Source organism: Panthera leo, chromosome D4 (assembly GCF_018350215.1).
Source record: "Panthera leo isolate Ple1 chromosome D4, P.leo_Ple1_pat1.1, whole genome shotgun sequence".
Classification (NCBI taxonomy): Eukaryota; Metazoa; Chordata; class Mammalia; order Carnivora; family Felidae; genus Panthera; species Panthera leo.
Genome location: NC_056691.1, coordinates 57830287 through 57842367, shown reverse-complemented (window position 1 = coordinate 57842367; position 12081 = coordinate 57830287). Strand labels below are relative to the sequence as shown.

General features: G+C 46.9%; 1 protein-coding gene across 2 annotated transcripts in view; it reads left to right on the top strand.

Moving 5' to 3' along the window:
• Window positions 1–1819: 1819 nt before the first annotated feature.
• The window catches only part of GNE (glucosamine (UDP-N-acetyl)-2-epimerase/N-acetylmannosamine kinase), a 70934-nt gene continuing 60672 nt past the window's right edge, over window positions 1820–12081 (top strand). For both annotated transcript variants that reach the window (XM_042914288.1, XM_042914284.1), the window contains exons 1-2: window positions 1820–1961; window positions 3132–3453. The gene's annotated coding sequence lies outside the window, so the exon portion shown is untranslated. The remainder of the gene's footprint in view (window positions 1962–3131; window positions 3454–12081) is intronic.

Genomic DNA, 12081 nt, shown 5'->3' with positions numbered 1-12081 from the left:
TTATTGGCAACACTTTGAGAATTCTAAGCAGAGTTTTAAACAGATGCTTTATGAGCAATTAGAAAAGAAGGGGAAAAAACATTTACTGTGTATATTGCCAATTGCCACGCTAGGTGATTTACATATATTATCTCACTTAATCCCCAGCAAATCTCTGAAAGAGGTATTATTGTCCTAATTTTGCAGGTGAATGAGCAGGAAATATTTGAGTAAGTATGGTAACACCCATCTGCAGATCATGTTACGTAAGTGGAAAATTACAGTAATGGTTCATGAACCCCAGTGGTTAAAAGGGAACACCATAGGGACGCCTGGGTGGCTCCATCGGTTAAGCATTCAACTCTTGATTTTGGCTCAAGTCATGATCTCACAGTTTGTGGGTTTGAGCCCTCTGTTGGGCTCTAGATGGACAGTGTAGAGCCTGCTTGGGATTCTCTCTCTCTCCCTCTCTCTGCCCCTGCTCTTTCTCTCCAAAAATAAACTTTTTTAAAAAAGGGTATACCGTAAATAAGGGTGCAAATGCAATAAATATGTGAGTGAGCGGATAACCAGCAAGATTAAAGTCATGAATGAGTAAAACCGGTGCCAGTGCTCAGCTCTTAGTGACACGGCAGAGATATTTACACATCCTGTTTCTTTACACCTCAGTTAACAACGGATCTTCCCACATATCCACCTTCTGCTGTCTGCTTCCCCTTCTGAGCAGGAAAGAGCGAATTTAGGGTCTACTTCAGTGCCTGCCTTCGAGTACCAAGGGACGTGTGCTCCTCTGCCAGAAGACATCTCCCCCCCACAAGAAGCTGAAGGAAATGGAGTCGCCCCTTAGAAACAGGAAGGGCGGACCCCTCTGTGATATTATCTGTGATATTAATCTCATTACAAGACTTACTGCAAAATGGCATAATGCTAACATTGAAAAGCTAGGCAGTTACATTTTTCTCTTTTCCAGCCTCTGTATTTCATTAAAAAAAAAAAGTTTATTGTTAAGAGGGAAAAACATCTGGCGGGAAAAGGTTTAAATTATTCATTTCGATTCTGGCCCACCCTCTAACAGCAGAGAGATGAGGGGGCCGAGGGAAGGCGGGGATGACGCCTGGTGTTCTCAACACCGCTGGGGCCCCTGTTCTACCCCTGCTGCTCCCAGGCCATGGACTCTTCCTGTCCGTGTCCGACCTCCCTGGTCCATAGTCCTCTCTGTCTTACACGTGATAGATGCCTCTTCCTCTGGGACACCATCTCTTGGAAAACGCAGGCCAGCGCCGGGAGATCCCACACTTATGAGATCTGCTGGCGGAGGCCGTGAGCGTCTGTGGGTCTCATGCCTCCCCTGGCTCCGCTCTACTGGCTTCAGTTCTCACCCAGCCCCGCCCTCTGAATCTTCTGCTCCTCCTCTCTGTATCTGTGTCTTTTATTTTATACTCTCATCAATATATCCCCCATCCAGCACACACACACACACACACACACACACACACACACACACACACACTGGCCCAGACCAGTTTGTTACAGGTGCTGCAACTTCACAACAAACACCTGTTGATAATAAATTAGAGCCTGGGGGGTGGGTTCCTGCCTAGTTTTGCCTGAAGCCGACCCGTCCTCTCTGGCTCTGGGAACCACTGCTGTAATGGGGTGGACGGGGTGGCCCGCCTGCTTCTTCTTTTTTTTTTTTTTAATTTTTTTTAATGTTTATTTTATTTTTGACAGAGAGAGACAGAGTATGAGCAGGGGAGGGTCAGAGAGAGAGGGAGACACAGAATCTGAAGCAGGCTCCGGGCTCCGAGCTGTCAGCACAGAGCCCGACGCGGGGCTCGAACTCACGGACCGCGAGATCATGACCTGAGCCGAAGTCGGACACTCAACGGACTGAGCCACCCAGGCGCCCCAACCCCCTCATTACACTCTGGCAGCTCTGCCCAAGTCATTGGGAGGACCTGGGGCTCACATTCCAGCAACACGTGAGTACAGCTCTAGGAAAACACCTGTCACCCCTCCCCAGGACACCTGTTTCCCCGCTGGCAGAGAAGCCGCTGATGTCTTTGAAAGAGGTTTCTGCCACCGTCTGATAAAAAGGAGTGCGTGTAAGGGCCTCCAGGTCTCGGCAGAGAGCACTAGGTGGGCTACGGGGTGCTGAAGGAGCCTGGAATAGCAGCAGGGGAGCGGGCTGCCCACGGGCTGTCACAGGAACACTCCTCAGGCCTTTGTTTTCCTGACCTTACCTGAGTCTCGGGTCACTCTGACATGGTCACGGTGCCTCAGGGGCTTTTCCTTCTCCCTAAGTCCCACCCACAAGTCTTTACGGTAAACGGTCTTACTTCACTCTCACCTGACCCCCGGGTCTCCCTCCTGACAGTGAGTCTATCCTGACCGGCTCAGACTGACACCGATGTGGAACCAGAGGCCCCTGTCTACACAGTGCCCCAGGCAGCTGACTAGTTTGCTTCCTGTCAACAGAAAACAAGGCGGCTGGTCTGCTATATCTCATTCGTTATGAATCTTCTTGTTCTTCTGAACCACCTGACTCCCCGTGGATCATGCTTCCTTTCTGAAACCCCGGGTTTTTCCTAATGACCTTCTCAGAGGCCTTGTCACGTGGCTTTCAACATTTCTATTTTTAGTTCTGGGCTCTGAGGGGGCATGAGAATGGAACATGAGAGAGAAAATGTCTCATGAAGGCTGAAGGTACACTGTGTGGAAGGGCAGCTTGGCCAGAGCTGCTCTGAGGGAGTTGATGAGTGCAGGGAGACAGGGAAAGGGACCAGAAAACAGCCCCCTGGCTGCCCTCATCCGGGGTGGGGGGCAGAAGATGAGTCAGGAAAAGCCTTGAAAAGGAGCCACACAAGGCCCCCCCGGTGCCACAGCCAAAGGAGGGTCAATGCGCCATCACGGGCTGCCGAGGTGGACAAGGGTGCTGACTTTTCAGATGGCGTTTCAGGAGAGCGGTGGGGCCTGAAGGCAGACTGGACAAGTTAAGGAAGAGCGGGTGGCTGGCGAGTGGAAACCCTAAGTGTAACCTGTTCTCACAATATTATGTCACGAGAGGAAGGAAGGAGATGCCCCCTCCCCCATGCAAAGTGGCTACAGTATCGAGAACTGGTTTGGGTTGATTGTGTTTGTTTTTGTCCTAGAGAGACACGTTGGTACACAGACAGGAAGGCCTGTCAGGAGAGGAGGGGACTGAAAAGGCAAAAGACGAGGGGGATGATTGAGCAAGCCCCAGTCCCAGTGAAGGAGGAGCCTTGGAAAATCAGACTGAGGTGAGAGTCTGTTGTGTTGAAGCAGCACGCACATCTGACAGTCAGACAAAGCCGGGTGGAGCTCTTGGCCTCGCATAGAGCTGGCATCTCCCAAACCACCCCCATATCCGAACCTTGGCATCTCAGCGCATGGACCTGGAGCCCCAAGCAATGTTTTGAGAAGGATGTAGGACCCTGAGGAAAAGATAAGAGGGTAAGTGTGGCTTGCTTACCCAGTCGCCGTGGCCCTGAGCCAATTTACTCTGCAACGGCCCCGAAAGAGGAACTGAAGGCAAAGAGAGAGAGAGGAACACACACACCCAGAAGATGGCCAAACCCACACAGCAGGCTTGAGTCGATTGTCCTTACCTATAAGGAAGACTTAGATGAGAAAGTAAGAACAAGATGCTCAGGCCTTCAAATAGACCTTCCAGCCCCCAGCCCTTTCAACTTCCCTCCGTTCCACTGCATCGCGGCAGTGGAAGGGCGAAAGAAAGCCTCCCGGGGGGCGCATGGCTGGCTCTGTCAGTAGAGCGTGCAACTCTTGATCTCAGGGTTGTGAGTTGGAGCCCCACATGGGGTGTCGTGATTCCTTTAAAAAATAATAATAATAAATAAACTTGAATGCAAGAAAGCCTCCCACCCAAGGCCTGGGATCGAGTGCACTCTGTCTGGGCTTCTTGGTAAACACATAACAGACCCTCCTAACCAGTGTGGCAAGTCACGGATCTTAGTCCCAGGAACAAGGGGGGTCTGGGGCCGACTGCCTCAGCATGGGTGCTTGAGAGCCTAGATTTGTGCCAGGCTGTTCTAACTCTACTATCTGCTAAATGAATGGCTACATGTATTCATTATCATTTGTATTGGAAAAAAAATCTATTAACTGGCATGGTAATCCTATGGAAAGCATAAAAGTCACTCCATATCTTTTAAAGATCTGTGCGTTGGAAAAATATATAATTAGTCAGTTAAACCCGTGATGTCACAAATATTATTCGCTAGTACAAGGTTAAGTAAAGAAAAAAAAAGAGTTGATTTAAAGTTGATTTCAGGAAAAATAAAAGTAAAACAATATTACAAGCAGATAGGGCAGTCATCAGACTGAGACACACGGTCTCTCCCATTGCCCTCCGCCCACGAGCGCCTGTGTCCCATTCTGCCCGGGGCCTGGGGAGAGGAAGGAGCTCACTGAGTGACACTCAGTGTCACTGAGTGTCAGGTGCTGGGTGTGCATTTTGCATAGAGGTCCCCTTCGACCTGGCAACAGTCTTCTGAATATTCTCCCTTCGGAAGTATCATCAACCTTAGAAAAGCCCAAGATCAAGCAACTACAAATGGCAGAGGCAGAATTCAAACACAGCTCTGGCTGACCCCTCCGCCTGGCTCCTTTTACTCTCTGCCAGGCACAGAGAAGAGGGTGAGTCAGTGTTTAGAAAACATTCAGCTTAGGGGAGGAAGCATGAGGGAGTTTCCTTGGGAGGTTCTCTGTCTCCACAAAGTCGTTGGTGAGGCCACTGTAGGGGATGTGATAAGAAATCACGCTGACTGAAACTTTCATCTTTAAATTTTTTTTTTAACGTTTTTATTTATTTTTGAGACAGAGCGAGACAGAGCATGAACAGGGGAGGGTCAGAGAGAGGGAGACACAGAATCTGAAACAGGCTCCAGGCTCCTAGCTGTCAGCACAGAGCCCGACGCGGGGCTCGAACTCACGGACCGCGAGATCGTGACCTGAGCCGAAGTCGGCCGCTTAACCGACTGAGCCACCCAGGCGCCCCTGAAACTTTCATCTTGATATGATAGAAAATTAAAAGAAATACAAGCACTGGAAAAGGAAAGCCTTCAGTAGGTTTGCAACCACCCATGGCTCCTCATGCTGGGAACTACTTAGGGATTTACCTGTGGCAAGATACTTTTACACTCATCCCCATATTTGAAGGGCCTCAAAGTTTCATAGTCCCCCCTTCACAGGGATCTCTAGCTCCTTACTGCTTACAGTGCGGTCCGTTGGACCAGTATTAGGGTCGTCAACCAACTCGGTTGGCTTGGGGCTGAGGGACAAGGGGACAAGGACATTTCAGCGCTAAAACTGGGATAGTCCTGGGACACATTGGTCACCCTGACCAGTAGCACCCGGAAGCTTGTTAGAAATGGGGAATCCTGGGCCTCATTCCACATCTACTGAATCAGAATCTGCACTTGAGCAAAATCACGTGCCTATTCGGGTCTGAGAAGCAGTGTCACAGAAGGGATATTGGTGTAGTACATCTAGTGGTAGTCCCCTGGATTAGTCAGGGTTCTCCAGAGAAACAGAGCCGATACACAATATACGGATAGATACATATCTAAAGACGTTTATTTTCATGAATTGGATCACATGATCGTGGAGGCTTGGCAAGTCCAAAACCTCCCCAATGGGAGGGGCTGAGAGGCTGGAGACTCAGTAAAGAGTTGTTGTTTGAGTCCAAAGGCAGTTAGGCTGGAGGCCCAGGAAGAGCCAATATTGTAGATGAAGTCTAAAGGCCATCTGCTGGCAGAATTCCCTCCTGCTTGGTGGAAGTCAGCCTTTTGTTCCATTCAGACCTTCAACTGATCGGATGAGGCCCACCCACATCGTGGAAGACAGTCTGCTTTACTCAAAGTCCACTGATTTAAATGTAAATCTCATGCAAAAACACCCTCACAGAAATATCCAGAATAATTTTTGGCCACATATCTGGGCACCATGGCCCAGCCAGGCTGACACATGAAATTAACCATCACACCCCCTCAAAAGATATGTCCACGTCAAACCCTGGGAACCAGTGAGTAAGTGTTACCTTACTGATAAAAAAGAACCTTTGCAGGTGTAATTATGTATCTTGGGATGAGAACATCCTGGGTCCTCCGACATAAACCCTGAATCCAATGACAAGCATCCTTACGAAAGACGGAAGAAGAAAAGGTCATGTGAAGATGCACAAGAGGTGAGCGTGACGTGGCCACAGCCAAAGAAACCAAGGCACATCTACAGCCCCCAGAAGCTGGAAGAGGCAAAGGAATCTCCCCTCGAACCTCCGGAGGGGGCGTGGCCCTGCCGGCACCTCCATTTTGGACTCCTGACCTCCAGAACCATGAGGGAATACTTGTCGTCGTTTTAAGCCCCCAGTTTGTGGTAACTTGTTGGCTGCCATAGGAAACGAATGCCACCGGGAAATAGCCAGAGGCTCCCTCTCGCCCACCTCTCTGCTGTGGTCCATCACGTGCACACTTGCCCACCTGTGAGAAAAGGCTAGAAGCAGTCCTTCCCTCCTACTCCCGGCTTCTGCTACTTGGGTGGTTTGAGTCCAGGCCCCCATCCTACGTCAGGACCCTTCGCCTCTAGTGCCCTCGAACCTCCTGTCCACCCAGCCCTGCAAGCCTGCCCGCCTCAGGCCTCACAGACTGCCCGTCTCCTGGGACATAGTGCGGATGGTGTCTTTCAGGCTCTCTGCTCGGCCTTGGGCCCCCACGCTGTCACCGTCTCAAGTCAGCAAGCGTGTGTTGTGTGTCTGCTCCTGATGCCCCCAGAAGTCCTACCCTCCATAGGTTTACTGTCAGCTCAGTCATTTCCCACCCTCTCACCTCTCCGGAAACGCGGCCCGCGGCCACCAAGGCCCAGGAATCCGCGAGGTGCCTGCTCCTCGGTCTCCATGGGTAAGAGCACACCCCACACCCCCGTGTGGGGCAGCGGGACCGATGGAACTGTAGAGCCTCTTTGGAATGTGCACTTCACCTGTTGGCCTTTGCTGAGGAAGAAGCCAGGTACCAAACGAAAGTAAGGCATGGGCTGACTTCCACCCATGGAGTCAGAGATTGTTCTTTCATGAAAACCTCAGACCCGATGCTCAGGCATGTTTGTATAAGAAAAGATAGGGAACAATGAGGGTATGTTTTCCAAACTAGAATAGTTAAAATTTACATAACCGTTACCACAGCCGCTGGAAAAATATAAAGGCAGGCCTCATTTCAAATCCTGCATCATGAAAAAAACTTCACACTGTAAAATCCACTCACTTCAATAATCAAGATATTTCATCAGTAGAGATTTGTATTTATCAATTTATTATACTCTTTGAGGATGGGAGAACATACTCTCTCCACATCTGATTTTCTTTAAAAAAAAAAATTCTCTTTTATATCTTTGATATAGTTGTCACTTTAAATAATCCAAAATGTGTTTAATTACTTAAAATTTTTGTTTAATGTTTTATTTATTTTTGAGAGACAAAGAGAGACAGAGCGTGAGCAGGGGAGGGGCAGAGAGAGAGGGAAACACAGAATCCGAAGCAGGCTCCAGGCTCTGAGCTGTCAGCACAGAGCCGGACGCGGGGCTCAAACCAGGAACCGTGAGATCATGACCTGAGCTGAAGTTGGACGCTCAACCGATTGAGCCACCCAGGCACCCCATGTTTATTTACTTTGGATCAATCAAATAATCTACGCTAGACATAAAATCATGAAGATTAAGACTGAACTGACCTTCAGCACCAAAGAGACCATTCTTGTCTTTCTCAGCATTTTTTTTTTTTTTTTTAGCACTCTTACCCCCATTTATATCAGAAATCATGGGGGTAATTATAGCAGAAATTATCTCACTTTCATTGAACTCACTATTTACCTACTTGCTGAGTGTCTACTATGTGCCTGGCATTATACAAGATTTTGGAAGCACAAAGATGAAGAAAACGGCTGTGGCCAACCCTAAGAGAGTTTACAGTCTACCGGAAGTGCCATAGTATACCCCGAGCGGTGGTTCTCAAAGTATGGTCTGGGGACCCTGGGGAAGGGAGAGGGGCCCTGAGACACTTGCCAGGGCTGTGTGTGAAGCCCAAACTATACCCCTATATTCATAATAATGTAGCCTGTTCTCGTTACTTGCAGTAGTCATGTTCTATGAGGTGGCTGTGGATACTGAATCAGTGAATACTATTGCTCCCAAGGGAAATGTAAGGTTATGTTCCTGCACGTCTCTGGTTACAACGTTTTTGTCAATGGATCAATATAAAACCTTGTTTTATGTGTGTTTATGTTTAAAGGCACCTTAACATGAGGGGATGGGAGGCTTATGGGCCATCTCTCCCCTCCCCAACTTCTCTGGGAGGATATCTTGACATGATTTCTTTTTTTTTTTTTTAAGCTTTATTTATTTATTTTGAGAGAGACAGAGACAGGGTGAGTGGAGGAGGGGCAGAGAGAGAGAGGGAGAGGATCCCAAGCAGTTTCCACACTGCCAGCACAGAGCCCGACGCCGGGCTCAAGCCCACGATACTCTGAGATCATGACCTGAGCCAAAACCGAGAGTGGGACACTTAACCGACTGAGCCACTCAGGCGCCCCTGGTGACATGATTTCTTAAGACCTTCTAGGTTCTGATGCGGTGAGGGGCCTTCTGTCTCAGTCCCCTCAAAATAGACCTTCAGAGCATTAAACTGCTCAGCTGCAGCCCAGAATGGGGTCTTCAAAAGCGGGTGTCCTACCTCTCTACAGAAGCAGCCAGCTGGCTTCTGTATTGTCCTTTCTGGTGTGTGGGACGAAGACCAGGGGAGCTGGCCCCCCAAAAGTGGCTTGTTGTATCTTTACCCAGTCGGGCTCATCCTCAGCCTTGTGTGTACTTGATAATCAGAGAGACCAAAGGGCAGATGTAGGAGAGTTACTCTGTTCACAGCTGAGCCATCTGACTCGCAGACCCCAGCCTGCAAGCCAGCGACGAGAACATTCTTTCAGTTTTAGCCCTCACGGCTGAGCCTTCGTGACAGAGACTGGAAAAGGAGGGAGGGGAGAGGAGGACTTTTTTTCCCCGAGAGGTTTTAGGTAAGTGAAGAGGAACAGACTGGATGTGAGGAAATAGTTGGGAATGAAGTGTGGAGATTTAATGGAAGAGTGTTGCTGAGGGTTTTGTATACCCTTAGTCATTTTTGGCAAATGTAAGAAAAAAAAATTGAGTTATTTAAAAATCCTCTTTGGTGGCCTAGCTGGTTTCTCTGATTGCAATACTGCTCTTAAATTCAAACCATGGCTTGCTTCATAATCTGTCAACATATAATGGTTAACTAGGAATTTCTGTGCCTGGGGGGGAGACTCGTGAGGCATGACACCCTTGAATGTCCCGATGAAATGGCAGAAGACAATTCTGTTATTTTCTATATAAGTACAAATTCCTTAAGCTTTCTACATGTGGTGAAAACAGAGTGGGCGTAATACTTCAGCAGAATTTCCCAGTGGGAATGGTCCTGCCTTTTGGGACAGGAAAATTTCTTGTTGGGCAAGAGAGTTTCTGGCATTGACAAAAGTTCTCACCCAGTGAAAACCAAAAGCACCCACTCCCCCTTGTGACAGTGGAAAATAACACCCCTCCTCCACACACATTGTTTTAAGTTTATTTATTTATTTTGAGAGAGACAGAGAGAGGGAGAGAGTGTGTGCAAGCATGCACAGCGGAGGGGCAGAGACAGGGAGAGAGAGAATCCCAAGCAGGCTCCACACGGTCAGCGCGGAGCCCGACACGAGCCTCAATCCCATGAACCGTAAGATCATGACCTGAGCCCAAACCAAGAGTCAGATGCTTAACTGAATGAGCCACCCAGGCCCTCCCCGCTCCATTAAAAAATATACCCCCTTGGGGATGGAACTGCATCCCTTGAGAACGACCGTGAGTCAAGAGTAGAGAAAGATGAAAACTTCAGGCACTGGGTTAGGTGCTAGGAGCGCAGTGAGAACAAGACAGACATGGCCTCTTTTATCAAAGAGCTTGAGAAATTTCATCAAAGAAATCTTTGATGAATTCTTTGATGAATTTCTGAGAAATTCAGCTCCAGCCTTCTTCTGCCTAACTGTGCCATATCATTTATTTCACTCCTGTAGCCTCCCCATGTTGATGGGGCAGGGGAGAAGGGGGCCCATCTTATGAGGTATTCTTAGAGACCAAATGTTTGTGTCTCCCCCAAAACTCATATGTTGAAACCGCACCCCCCCAAACGTGATGGTAGGAGATGGGACCTTCGGGAGGTAGTTCGGATTAGATGAGATCGTGAGGGTGGGGCCCTCAGGGATTAGAATTAGGACAGTGCTGGCTTTCACCAGAACATAGCTATGTTGGTACCCTGAGCTCAGACTTTCAGTCCCAGAATTGTGAGAAGTACATTTCTCTTGTTTATAAACCAGTAAATTATTTAACTATAGACTAAAACTTCTTCCTGTAATTAACTATACAGTGAAGATAAAAAAATTTAAACTCCCGCAAAACATTTTATGTTGAGTAATTATGCTATTATAGGTCATTCATTCATTCATTCATTCATCCATCCAAGCATTCTACAAATATTTATTGAGTACTTACTGTACTTCAGGCACTGGGTTCGGTGCTAGGAGCACAGTGAGAACAAGACAGACATGGCCTCTTTTCATCAAAGAGCTTTCAGTATACAGGGACAGAAAAAACTTAAAAATTAATTAAACCAATAAAAATCCCAGTTGGGTTTCTCATGAAACTTCACAAGTTGATCCTAAAATTTATATGGAAAAGCAAAAAAGAGAGGAAAAAGAATAGTCGAGTGTATCATAATACTAAAATAATTAAATAGTAAAGACTATATATCTGAATTTTATAAATCTATAATAGGTTTAAGTGAAGACTGGAAATCCTATTTGAATTGTGCTTTTTTGAATGTTACATTGCTTTGGAAATAAAATGTGATTTCGTGACTACAATAGTTATTGACATATGTATACATAACTATCAAGTGTATAGAATATAGTTTAGATTTCTTTTTTACATACATGGGATCATACTATTCATATAGTTTTGATGTTCCTTTTTCTTTTCTTTTCTTTTCAAGTAGGCTGCATGCCTGGTATAAAGCCTAATTTGGGGCTTGAACTCATGCCCCTGAGATAAAGACCTGAGCTGAGATCGAAAGTCTAATGCTTATCCGACTGAGCTACCCAGGCATCCCTGATACTCCTTTTTCATTTAACAGTGTGTCCTAGAAGTGTTCCACGTGTGTTCCTTTTTTTTTTTTCAGATTAATTAATTAATTTTTTAATTTACATCCAAGTTAGCATGTAGTGCAACAATGATTTCAGGAGTAGATTCCCTAATGCCCCTTACCCATTTAGTCCATCCCCCCTCCCACACCCCTCCAGTAACCCTCTGTTTGTTCTCCATATTTAAGAGTCTCTTATGTTTTGTTCCCCTCTCTGTTTTTATATTATTTTTGCTTCCCTTCCCTTATGTTCATCTGTTTTGTCTCTTAAAGTCCTCATATGAGTGAAGTCATATGATATTTGTCTTTCTCTGACTGACTAATTTCGTTTAGCATGATACCCTCTAGTTCCATCCACGTAGTCGCAAACGGCAAAATCATTCTTTTTGATTGCTGAGTATTACTCTATTGTATATGTATACCACATCTTCTTTATCCATTCATCCATCGATGGACATTTGGGCTCTTTCCATACTTTGGCTATTGTTGATAGCGCTGCTATAAACATGGGGGTGCATGTATCCCTTCGAAATAGCACACCTGTATCCCTTGGATAAATACCTAGTAGTGCAATTGTTGGGTCGTAGGGAAGTTCTATTTTTAATTTTTTGAGGAACCTCCATATTGTTTTCCAGAGTGGCTGCATTCCCATCAGCAGTGCAAAAGAGATCCTCTTTCTCCTCACCCTTGCCAACATCTATTGTTGCCTGAGTTGTTAATGTTAGCCATTCTGACAGGTGTGAGGTGGTATCTCAATGTGGTTTTGATTTGTATTTCCCTGATGATGAGTGATGTTGAGCATTTTTTCATGTGTTGGTCGGCCATCTGGATGTCTTCTT